Genomic DNA, 13,442 nt, shown 5'->3' with positions numbered 1-13,442 from the left:
AAAAGGTTACCCCTAGAGTCCGGGACATCTGCCCGCCTCGACCTCCTAAAGTGCTGTGATTACAGGCATGAGATGCTGCCACTGCCCCACAGGTCACATTCCATGAGGGGTGAAGTTTCTAGAGTTGTAACCATGGCATCTCCAGCCCTGTGTGTTCCTCTCCATGCTCCCCACTGAGCAGTCTTGATCCTGTATTAGCCCCAAGAAATGAAATAGAAACAGGACCCTAGGTTAAAAAGTTGCAGTGGAGATGTGGTGGCCACCAGGGGCTGGAACTGTGGGGGTGACAGAGTATTCCAAAGCCCTGTTGCCAACTTACTGGTGCTGAGTTTGCTGGTGAGCCTCTCTGCCAGCTGGCTTCCCTGGGCGAGTTGCTCCTGGAAGCTCTGTCCCACGTAGTAGTCAATGTCATTGCTCCTTAGGAGATCCTCAAAAGATTTTACTGTATCTTTTGCATGCTGGGTGAGAAGATAAAAAATACCTCTCCCTTCTCGTATTTTTTGCCGTGGGTAAGACAGTTCCCGGGCCTGATCCTGAATCAGGGAATCATATTTCCTAATGCAGGACAGAAGAGGAAAGAGTAAGTACGGAAAGAGTGGATGATAAGTTATGGGGGCTTCTGTAGAGATTTCTGTGAGAACATCTCTAAGGAACTCCCCCAAACTGAATTCTGGCACATAAGCCATAAGAGGTATTTAAGAGTAAATTCTACCCTGACAAAGTATTGCATTAAAAAAATTTAGTATGGGCCGGGCGTGGTGGCTCACGCCTTTAATCCCAGCACTTTGGAAGGCCAAGGCAGGCAGATCACAAGGTCAGGAGTTCGAGACCAGCCTGGCAAATATGGTGAAACTTCTCCTCTACTAAAAACACACAAAAAAATTAGCCAGGCATGGTGGCGCATGCCTGTAATCCCAGCTACTTGGGAGGCTGAGGCAGGAGAATTGCTTGAACCTGGGAGGTAGAGGTTGTAGTGAGCTGAGATGGCCCCACTGCACTCCAGCCTGGATGACAGAGTGAGACTCTGTATCAAAACAAAAGAAAAAATTTACCATGCCACTGTTCTTCAACTGTTATATATATGCTAATTATATGTCCCTAGATAAATCGTAAGGTTTGTGAGAATGAAGATAGTTCTGCATTGCACATCCCTTACAGCACCAGTATCACAGAGATTCACAGCAGATACTCAATGAATAATTAGAATCATTTCATCCTAAGTCTAGATAGGACCTTTCACGTCTTCTGTTTTAACTACCAACTGATGCCTGAATTTCTTCTATGTCATGATACTGTGGCTGACTGTATTTTGCAATCACAGCCATCACATAAACTCTCATGCCATCAACTGATGGGACCCAAAACAAGAGACCCTAAGTGAGAACCACCCAGCTGAGCCCAGTCAAACCATAGAACCATGAAGCATAATAAAGTATTGTTTGAAGTCACTAAGTTTTAGAGTGGTTATTACTTAGCAATAGATAACCAGGACACATACCAAGATGAATGTCTGTGTTTTCAACACAAAGTATCAATAACACTAATAACTATGGCAAATAGCATTGAGAGCTTAATATATGCTAGGCACTATTCTAAGCACTTGTATTATTATTATTATTATTATTTTTTTTTTGAGACAGAGTCTTGCTCTGTCACCCAGGCTGGAGTACAGTGGTGCCATCTAGGCTCACTGCAACCTCCACTTCCCAGGTTCAAGCGATTCTCCTGCCTCAGCCTCCTGAGTGGTGGGATTACAGGCATGCACCACCATGCCCAGCTAATTTTTGTATTTTTAGTAGAGACAGGGTTTCACCATGTTGGGTAGCCTGGTCTCGAACTCCTGACCTCAGGTGTTCTGCCTGCCTTGGCCTCCCAAAGTGCTGGGATTACAGGCATGAGCCACCACACCTGTCCAGCACTTGTATTAATTCATTTAAACCTAATATCCACCCTTTGAGATGGGTTCTCTTATCATCGTCATTTAATAGGTAAGGACAAAGGCTCAGAAAGGTTAAGAAGGTTGCCTGGGTATAAGCATCAGAGCTAGGCAGTCTGATTCCAGTATTACTACTATACTATACTATACTATACTATACTATACTATACTATACTATACTATACTATACTATACTGTACCATATATACTATTACTGTACTAATATATCCCTAAGAGGAAATCCCTGAGACCTGGTATCTCCCAGATACTGGGACATCATCCTATGCCCTCCTGGTTGCCTACCTGTCTTTTCCACAGACCTATATCTACCATTTAAATCAGTGTCCTTGTGAATACCCAGACATGTTCTTCCTTCCAACTGCCTGAGCTACCCTACACCAACCACAAACTTACACATTTTCAATCCACAAAGTGCCCAAACAGTGCCATCCTTACCCAGGCCACGAGGCTGATCTCAGCTCCTCAGCCAGCTTCCCTTCTAGTTGATTTTTTGGGAGCTGGGCCTCCAGCTGGGATACTCTCTGGATGAGACTCTCCAGGTCCTTTTTGGCCTGAAGTCCTGGAGAGTAGAAAGCCACAGTGCCATCAGACAGCCACACCTCATCCTCATCAGTGACACAATGAGGTGAAGACCCCTCCAGGGTGCCAACAGCTCTCAGCTTCCAGGGTCTTTCCAGACTAGACAAATAATCACTTGTAACTGAGAGGGACTGGACCCAGCTCTTGAGGTTTTCAATGACCTTGTTGGCATTCTGCAGCTGGGCCTTCAGATCTTTGATGTCCTTTCATAGGACTGAGATGTTTTCTGACTTTCCATATACACGAAACTCTTCCTGCTTCCCTAGCTGGTTCTCCAAGGGCTTCCTCTCGGAGGAACTAGCCAGCATTGAGCCCCGGCGCCTCTGCTCAGAGCACAGCCCCTCCATCAGGACCATTTCCTTGAGGCTGTTGTGCTCCTCACACTCTGAAAAAAGACAAAGATGTCTTCCTAAATAAAAGTAGGGTGTGCTGTCGTGGCCACTGCCTTTGAGAGGAGGCAGGTTTGGTCATGAGGACAATAATTACTAGGGAAAAAGTTAAAGTAGTACTTTATTCAACCCTGACACTCTGCTAGGCATTCAAATACAATATTTCTTATCCTCCTTATACCCACAAGTTAGGTTTCACCACTTTCTATTTTACTGACTGGGGAAACCAAAACTTAAAGAGAGGTGGTAAACTAGCTTGTTCTAGATCACTCAAACTAGCTCACGGCAGAGCCAGAATTCAAATCCTCCAGCGTCCTGTGTTCATTCCACACACACTGATGTTTCTTAAGACATTAACATGGCCTTATCTAGTTAGGATAGCCACGAGAATGTAGGACAAGCTATTTCTGCATGCTGCAAGTTTAATGCTCTCTAAATTTTACTATAATTTAAAAGTTTATTGGGTTACAACTGTGTGAAAAAATAGGCACAGGAAAATAAGACTTTGAATAAATATATCAGCATGTTAACATCAGTGTGTTAGGGCAGTGGTTGTCAGAATGAGAACTAATCCACGGGATTTTACCTGATGCCAGGCACTGTTCTAAAGCATTTTATAAGAATTTACTCATTTAATTGACATTAGTACCTGATGGGGTAGGTAGTTCCTTTATTACTATTTTAACATATGAAGAAACTGGGGCGTAGGAAAGTTTACAAATTGGGATTTGAGCCAACCAGTCTGGCCCCAGGATCTTTTCTCTTAACTGCCACACTACACTTCCTCAAGAATGACAGAGACTGTGTTTTTCTTCTCTTCTGGTTTTCACTGTGGTGGGTGGCCCTATAGTTGTAGTCCTTTTATAATGCAAAACAAAATTATTTTTAACTTATGGTTTGCATGTTTCCAAAACCTCATGTGGTCTCTAAGTAGGCCTTAGTATTACTATAATAATCAGGTGGATAGAACTTTATATTATTATTATTATTAGCAGTATGCCACAAACTAATTGTAGAAATTCAAACTTATACTCAGCCTCATCTTGGGTAAGAGTTCTCCTATCAACCTCCTGTCCTCCTCTTCCCCACTACTTCTCAGGTGTGGAATTGGCCAACAGCACCCAAATGTGACAGCTGACTCCAGGGAGGGAGGGTGAGCCCCACACCCTGTGCTCTTACTGGGACTGGTGGTTTCCTCCCATTCAGCCTCATTCTTGCTTTGGCCACAAGTCTCATAGCCCAGGTCCTGGAAGTCCACCTGGACCTGCTTGCTGTCCTGCTTCACCAAAGATTCACCTGCTTGGGAAGAGACAGCAGGTGTTACAGAATGTCTGAATTTCCCACATATGCCCTCAGCCTCAATGGCACATACCCTAACCTTTTGGGGCAGGGAGGGCAGATCCACAGTGCAAGGGAAGCTTCTTTGAACTGGTGGGAGAAGAGACCACCAGCTCCAGGAAGCAGAATTTCTTTCCACGGGAGGAGCCTGCATTTGCCATTGATAATCTCCCCTTCAGATAACCTAGGCTTTAGTTGGGATGAGATATCTGTAAGTCAGGGATTGTGTACTCTCATCTCCAGCAGCCCCATTGAAGCTGGCAAGTGCTTTATCAGCAGGGGTTCAATCAATGTTGAATGTAAAACATGGCTGATTACTTTTTATTTTAAATCCAACAAATCTCCATTTCTGGTGAGAAAATCTTGCCAAAACCAACCAAACAAATGCATAAAAGTATATGAAAAAGAAAATGAAATCTTCTCTGCCTCCCAATCCCACTTGCTAGGTGTCAGCTATTATTTATTACATGGAGGAAGGGGGCAAGGCACCCAGGAAGTCCCAAGTCCTGTTCTGACAATCATCTGGCCTCCCTGGGCAAAGTGAAAAGAGGGAAGGCAAAAAGAATATAACATCACTGTTTGCAGAAATTTCCCCTTGGTACAGGAAACTCTGGTAAACTGAGAGAGTATGTTTTCCATGAGGGAGGCTTCAAGTGTGGGCCTTAGGCCCAAACTGGATTTTGCCTCATTTTCCAAGGTGCAAATGAAATGGTAAAAGCTGATCAAAGGAGACGGCAGAGAAAGAAAGAGGACGACTCCTCCCCCACAGGTCCACCTTCCTTGGTGTTGCTTGAGGGATCAGAAGAAATGCATGAACATAGGTGTGTGGGAACTATGGCTGCTATGTGAACTCAGTGCCCTCCAGTTATGGGCTATTGTGAGGTTCCATGATGTAATGGTGAGTGCTTTGGACTCTGAATGCGGTGATCAGAGTTCAAGTCTCAGTGGGACCTTTCTGTATAATGCCAGTGATGTTCCTATTGCTCCCTAAGCAGAATGGGGGAAATTGCCCCAGTCATGTTCATGGACCCTCCAGGCCACTGGCTGTGTGCAATTGGAGTCCCGGACCCAGCGACCCAGCAAGATCCCTCCCCTCTCAGGGCGACCCTGGGCCTCCAGGTGACAGGTCTCCTCCACTGAAAAGGCTGCCTCCCCTCAATCCTAAACCCCAAGTTTTCTTTTATTCATGTCACTGGGCCGTTGCCCTGTGTCTCTTTGGAAGAAATGACCTATATGAAAAACTTTACTTTCGGGATTTCCTAATTCCTTCATCCCTTAGGACGGCGCAGTTTTTCAGCTCCTGGTCTTGGCTCCAGTTCTACTGCGCACGTTTCATTTTGTTTTCATGGGATCCCCTCCAACCGGCTACCAGTGGATTCCTGTCCTTGGGGTCTCTGTGGACGGCAGCTAGATGCTGCTCTGGTCCCAAATCCTGACACCTCTCTCCAGGGAATTGCCTCCCTTAGCCTCCTAAATCAGCCAATATTTAGATTTGAGCCTGAGATCCCAGCAACTGTGGAGAACAGAGGTTCCTGATCGCTGGTCAGCTCTCCCCCAGTGAAGGGGAGAGGAGCAGAGCAGCTGAGAGGGGCAAGTCTGGGGCCCCGGGCAACCCCCTTCTTCCTGCCCAGTCTCTGCTCCAAGGAGCAGTTGCCTTAAGACCAGATCAGGTGGAAACTCTTTTGTTCTCTTCTCATCAACAGAAAAATTTAGGCAAGAGCTCTGGAGAACCTTCCTAGCTCATAAAAATTGTGTGGCCAAATCTCTCCAGTTTTGGAAATGTCCAAGGTTACCAAGTATTTTGAGGGCTCACTTTGGAGCCTCTGAAAAGGAGGGGTGAGGGCCCATGGAAGGTACCTGAGGGATGCAGGGGAGAGAGGGGAAAGAGCAGACAGCAGGGAGGAGAGAAGGAGGGAAGGGGAGAAAGGGCATGTGAGGGCCAGGAGCCAGGATTCACCATGACAGCTCAGTGACTGCTCCCTGCCCCCAAGGTTCCCACTGTGGCACCTTCCAGCAGGTGGTTTCCATCTCTTACTGATGTCCTAAGAACTTGGCTCTATGGAACGGTCCTATCCTATATGTCTGGCATGAGTCCTGGCAAAGTTTCTTTGCATCGTTTGGGGGATGAGATGGGGGCATATAGTTTTGCAAGTGACTAGGAGCTAAGTCAGGACCCTGTGGAGCCGCTCAGTGTCAACTGTCAAGTAGCCTCCTTCCCCCATTCCCTTGCAGGATGATTGCCTGCAAGACAGGGCCTGGAGAAGGCCAGGGCACCCGAGGCCACAGAAATGTCCAGGGATGAGTCCCGGCTGCAGATGCCTTGGCTGAACTCACTGTGTACTTCCAGGGTGCACAGGGCAGGGACTCTGGGGGTCTGGCCGGGAGACTGAGCAAGGGGACCAGGGAGGTTATGCAGAAGGCTTCTGCACAGCAAGGCAGACATTCTTTTTGGAGCCCCCAACCCAAATCAGGTCTTCCACTTCCTCTTCCTAAAGACCCTTTACTGCAGTCATTCTTCTACTAGAACTACAAGTTTATAGAACATAGATTTCAGTGCGCTCATCTGGCCAACCATCTCCAGTGGCTAATGCCCAAGGTAACCTCCCTCCCTACCAAGACCTGAACTCAGGACCTTACCTTAAGGAGAAGATGTCCTGTTCTTTCTTTCCCACCAGAACTGCCCTGGCCCAGACCCCATTTCTGTCTGGTGACCAGGACAGTCCCCTCATCAGTCTCCCAGGTTGGGGAGGGCAGATTCTCCTCAGCTCCCTGCCCCTGAGAGACCCCCACAGTCTTGCGTGGCTCCAGCCCACAGAGGACTATCCACGGCCCATATCTCTCAAAACTCTCCCCTCCCACTCTGAAGCCACCCTCTACTGCAGGCTCCCCTTACAGAACAGACATGGTTTTTGTTCGTGTCCTTGTTTTGCCTCCCCTTACCACAGATTGACTTTTCTGTCTTAGAACTACTGTCCCTCTTTGGACAGTGTCTTCTTGGTACTACACATGAAGATGTCCCACTCTCCCCTGCTCAAGGAGAGAGTTCCTGACCTGAGCTGGGCCCATCAGATCCAGTACTTACCCAGAATAGGAAAAAGATGGGGAGGGTGACCAAAGATTACAAAAATCTCTGAAGCTTATCCACTTGAGAGAGTCCCTGAAGATACTGGCTTTTCATTCCTGCTATGTATATCCAATGTGACTGAACTCTGAATAACATATACCAGTTATAATAATGTAGTAGTTGGCACTCAAACTAGGACACAAACATGTTAGAGGGTAAGGTAGTGAGAGGCATGTTTGGGGGTGGTGGTGATGAGCAAGTATGTGAAGGAGAGATAGTGCCTACACTTGAAAATCAAAAAGTAATAATATCGATTTAGACATAAGGAAATAAATAGCTAAATGCTTGCTTCTATGTGATGAAACTCTGGGAGTACACAAGGGAACTGCTGTTTTACTAAACAAATTTTCAAGTCTATATAACTTTGATAAAGTATCCAAATAAAAAAATTCCTTTCCCATTTATGTAGGTGTATATATATATATATTTGTATACACATATATATTTGCATTCTTTGTATTTTAAATATAACTTTTTATACAGTTATGTTAATCCCTCTTTTCATTTAAGGATTTGAGTTTGATGTCATGCATGCAATGTGATCCCACTGTGTAACTACAGAAATGTTGGCAAAAGTGAGTCCAGAGGAAATGGTAGGCAAGTACTTCCCAGTTTTGGCCAGAAGATGGAGAAAAAAAGAATTCTCACCAAATATTAAAAGTATGACTTGTTATGGCTTCTTTTCACAGTAATTTAGATAGAAATTAGCAAAATCAGAAATGTATAAATACTTTGGTCTGACAATTCCGTCTCTAGGTATCTATGGAGAAATAGACAAGCGATGCACAACAGATACATGTGTCAGTCTGGTCCCTGCAGTTGTATTTGTAATAATACACATTGGAGTAATTTCATGGCCATCGGTTAGAGAATGTTTGAAGAATGACCCATTCACATCAGGAAGGACGTTTCAAAGATCAAAGCCTGATGGATATTCTGGAGGCCGTGACGCTGATAGGAGCTCATGCGTGTTGACCAATTGCTATGTGACAGGCATTGGCTCCACGCTTTTCCTGCACTGCTTGTTTAAACATTGGACAAACTAAGTGTTCTGATTAAGCCCACTGGACAGATAGAAATGGAAGCACAGAAAATTAATGTGTTTAACTTCAAACCCTGGCAGATTAGGTTTTTCACCCAGAGCCTGTGGCTTCACCATAGGTGTGTGTGATTCAGGTTCCATCATTCTCCACTTTAGGAATTTCCAGTATTCCAAATATGAGAAGCTGAGAAAACAAACAAACAAGCAAACAAACCCAAAACCCTAAAAACCGGGATAAGTAAGGGTAGATGTTTGCTGGGTGTGGATTAAAAATGGACTTTTTTTGCCCCAAGCAACAAAGAGGCACCTTAGAAAATAGACAAGAGACAAGAAGAAGAGAAGCTTTAAGATATATTTGGTCCAAGGAAGAGACTCTTCAGACGGAAGGTCACATCAGGTAGAAACATTAATGTGTCTGGATGGGCTCAAACCACTGACTTTTCAGTCAACTTCCAACAGCACTAACCTAGTGTTCCAGAGACACTGCTTGTTAAACAGTGAAAGCTGTTGCTCAATTGTGTCATCCATAATTGTCAAATATTGTCATTTAGTAGCACAAGGAAGTATTCTCTGTTGCCAAGCTAGAGTACCCATCACTCTTCTGTTTTGTTGAACATTCTCCCCCACCACAAACCCTCTTTAGAAGACTGGGGGCTCCTAAAACATTGAGGCCAAGAGTCCTGTCCTTGTGCATGTTTGGGCATTGACCCAGGGCCAAATCAGTGGGAGACTCCTCCACTCACATGCCAGGTCCCCAGGTGACAACGGCAGTCTCTGGATCTGAGATCATCCACTTTCCCATTCCTAGCTCACCTCACCCATTGTGAAGCCTGGTCAGGATTGCCAGAGACCCGAGTGGGCAGGTGCCTGCACTAAAGACAGAACCTGCTGTGTGCCCAGCTTGCTGATCCCTCCATCCTTCTAGACAAGGCTTTGTGAGCCAAGGACCTTGGGTTTGCTCACAAGGCAGCCCCTCACCTAGTAGGCATTAGTTCATTATGTATAGTATATGTATATGTATATGTATATGTATATGTATATGCATATGCATATGTATATATATGTGTATGTGTATGTGTATATGTAGTCCTCAGGTTGTATTCCTTAAATATATATAATACATGTAATTCTTTAAATATATAATTTTAATACAAAATTTTTTAAAGATTCCTTTCATAAACATTTACAATAACACCAAGAAATATAAACTACATAGCAAACATGCGAAAGCCAGCCAGGCTCAGCTTCAAATCCTAGCGCTTAGGAAGGCCGTGGCAGGAGGGTCGCTTGAGCTCAGAAGCTTGAAACTAGCCTAGGCAACATAGTGAGACCTCATCTCTACTGAAAATCAGAAAAATTATCCAGGTGTGGTGGTGTGAGCCTGTAGTCCCAGGTACTCAGTGGATGAGGCCCTAGGATGTCATCGGCCTGAGAATTCCATGCTGCAGTGAGCTGTGATCTTGCCACTGTACTCCAGCCTGAGTGAGAGTGAGATCGTGTCTAGAAACAAAAGAAGAAAAAAAAAAAGGTGTGAAAGCCTATATATTGAAGACTACCAAGTATTGCTGAGAGCAGTTAAGGACCTTTGGAATAGAGAACGTTCCTTCTTGCATTTCAAGATTGCTTTTGTTTTGGGGGGACACTTGCTATTTTTTAGAAATATGAAGTTCTTCTTAGGCATTCCTGTAAAAAAGGCCACTTTTTGATAGGATTGTATTGAGTCTGTGGATTGCTTTGAGTTGTATTTTTATCTTAACCATGTTACAGCTTCCAACCCCTGGACACAAGATGTCTTTCCATTGATTTAGGCCTTCCTTAGTCTCCTCGAGCAATGTTCTGTAGTTGTCTGTGTACAGGTACTGCACCTTCTTGAACAAATTTATTTCCAGGCATATTATTCTTACAGGTGCTATTATAAATGAAATCATTGTGTCAGTTTTCTTCTCAGATAGTTCATTGCCATCACAATGGATTGTTTGCTGAAAGTTTGCTGAATTCGCTTATTAACTCTGATAGTGTGCGTGTGTGTGTGTGTGTGTGTGTGTCTGGTGTCTGTGTGCATGTATGTGTGTTTGCAATTGTATGTACTATTTGGGATTTTCTATACATAGGATCACACCATCTGCAAATTGAGATCATTTTGTTTTCTGTTCAAAAACATTTTTTCTCATGTTATTTATTTATTTATTTATTTATTTATTTATTTATTTTTTTGAGATGGAGTCTCGCTCTGTTGCCCAGGCTGGAGTGCAGTGGCGCAATCTCGGCTCACTGCAAGCTCCGCCTCCCGGGTTCACGCCATTCTCCTGCCTCAGCCTCTCCGAGTAGCTGGGACTACAGGCGCCCACAACCACGCCCGGCTAATTTTTTGTATTTTTAGTAGAGACGGAGTTTCACAGTGGTCTTGATCTCCTGACCTCGTGATCTGCCCGCTTCGGCCTCCCAAAGTGCTGGGATTACAAGCGTGAGCCACTGCGCCCGGTTTTGAAAGATAATTTGGCCAGGTGTAGAATTGCAGGTGACAGTTTTTCTTTTTTTAAGTACTTTATTGCAAACTTCCTGTTTGTAAAGTTTCCTGTGAGAAATCTTATGCTATCCTTATATTTAGTGCTCTGTATGTAACATGTTCTTTTCCCTTTTATTACTTTTAAGATTTCCTTTTTATCATTGGTTTTGATGGATTTGATTAAGGTGTTCCTTGGTGAAGTTTTCTGCATGTTTCTTGTTCTTAGGATAATCATATTTCTGTAATATTTGAAGTTTATGGTTTCCATGGAGCTTCTAAATCTTTCATCCAGTATGTTTTAAATATCTTTGTCTCTCTTCTCCACTACCTGCCCTTCAGGGATTCCATTTAGCCCTATACTAGGGTGTTTAAAGTTTTTATGCTGATGGTCTTTTTATGTTTTCAAGTCATTTGTTAATGTGTGCTTCATTTATGTTAGTTTCAACTTCTATTCCTTCTAGTTCAATAATCTTCTCTTCTGCAATGTTTAATCCAGTGCCTTCTTCCATTTCAGACTGTAAATCATAGTTTTATCTACAGAATTTGATATTTAAAAAATCTTCAACCTCTCCATTTAATTAAAATACAATTATACTAATTGCTCTAATGTCTTTTTCTTCTATTTCCAACGTGTGTGTCAATTTCAACTAGATTATTAGATTCATTACGTGTCATGTTTTCCTGCTTCTTTGGCTGCTTGATATTCTTTTATTTTTATTTATTTATTTTTTGGGGGATGGAGTTTCACTCTCGTTGCCCAGACTGGAGTGCAATTGTGTGATCTCAGCTCACTGCAACCTCTGCCTCCCAGGTACACAAGTGATTCTCCTGTCTCAGCCTCCCAAGTAGCTCAGATTACAGGCATGCACCACCATGCCCGGCTAAATTTTTGGTTAGTAGAGACAGGGCTTCACCATGCTAGTCAGGCTGGTCGTGAACTCCTGACCTCAGGTGATCCACCCGGCTGCTTGATATTCTAAGATTTGATGCTGGAGCTTTGGTGTCAATGCTCAAAAGTGCCCAAAGACACCACTCGACCTCAGTGTCTATGCACCCCCAAGCTTCTGCAACAGGAGAGGTAGAGACAGCAGAGATGAGTGTGCTACAACATGCTGGTAGAGGGTACCCCAATTGTGCTTGGGGCTTCCTATGCCTCATAGAAAAATGTGCCTTCCTTAATTTTTCCCATAAGAACCACCCTACTTCATGCCCTGTCTCTCTCTTCAATCACCAGGACAGCCCTCGGACCAGTCTCAACCACCCAATGGATTGACAAAGGTCCAAATATGATTCAGTGGAGAAAGCATTCTCTTGTCAACAAATTGTGTAGAAGCAACTGGACATGCATATTCCCAAATGAAAAAGATTCACCTGAACCTCAATACTGACTCAAAAACTAACTCAAATGGATTATACAACTAAACTATAAAACTAGAAAAAGTATAGCAGAAAATATAAGACAAAATCTCCACGACACAGTTAGGCAAAGCGTTCTTTGTTATCAATAAACACAAACCATTAAACATTGATAAATTCAACTTTATAAAAATTAAAAGTTTTTGCTCAACACAGACAGTATTAAGAGAACAAATATAAGCTGCAGATTGGGAGAAAAACAGGGGAAATGACAAATGTGACAAAGGGCAAGTGTGATAGTTACTTGCACGTGTCACTGTGACCCAGCACCAGGGTGCCGGGACATTCGGCCAAATGTGATTCTCATTGTGTTCTACAGAGTGTTTCGCATATGATTAACATTGAGATGGGCAGACTAAGTGAAGCAGATTGCCCCCCTTAATGGGGGGAGGGACTCAAGCAATCAATCAAAGGCCAGGAGAGAATTAAGAGGCCTAATGGGAAACAAATGCTTTCCTGGGTATCCAGCTTTCCTTCCATCCTGGGAATTTCAGCCTCCATAATCTCAGAAGCAAATTCACATATGTATACACACACATATACATTTCATAGGTGTGTGGCTAAGAGTGTATTTGTAAAAGTTCAGCCATGAGATGATTGGTGAAGCCAGCCAATGAATAAGGGTGTGTTCTATTATATGACTCGGTCTTCTTTTGTACACGATTGAAGTTCTGCATTTGAAGTAGGGGGATAGGAGACAGCAAGTCCACCTAGGATGATAACAGCTGAATTTCTCAACAGACACTTCAAAGCCCTAGGGGTTAACTTAGAGAGTCAAAAATCCCACCCATAACCCTGCCCCCAAACACCAGGGCGAGGGAACACTGTGGCCCTCAGGTGATTTTCTTTAACTGGGTCTGCGAGCCACACAAGGGCAGAGGGAGCAGGAAACACTATGCAAATCGAGGCCAGGACAGCAGGGGGGCCCTGTTCATGACAGAACACAGCTAAAACTATCCTCAGAAAGAGCATGTGGAGAAACACAGACCATGCCTGAGACCTGGTGGATTAGAGCACTGGCTACTGGGGAATTGAAAGGAAGGGGCTTCACCATGCGGAGGACCAGAGGTGCCAGTTTATGAAACGCAGAA

This window comes from Symphalangus syndactylus, chromosome 22 (assembly GCF_028878055.3).
Source record: "Symphalangus syndactylus isolate Jambi chromosome 22, NHGRI_mSymSyn1-v2.1_pri, whole genome shotgun sequence".
Lineage (NCBI taxonomy): Eukaryota > Metazoa > Chordata > Mammalia > Primates > Hylobatidae > Symphalangus > Symphalangus syndactylus.
The sequence above is the reverse complement of the archived record's forward strand: the minus strand, read 5'-3'. Positions refer to the sequence as shown.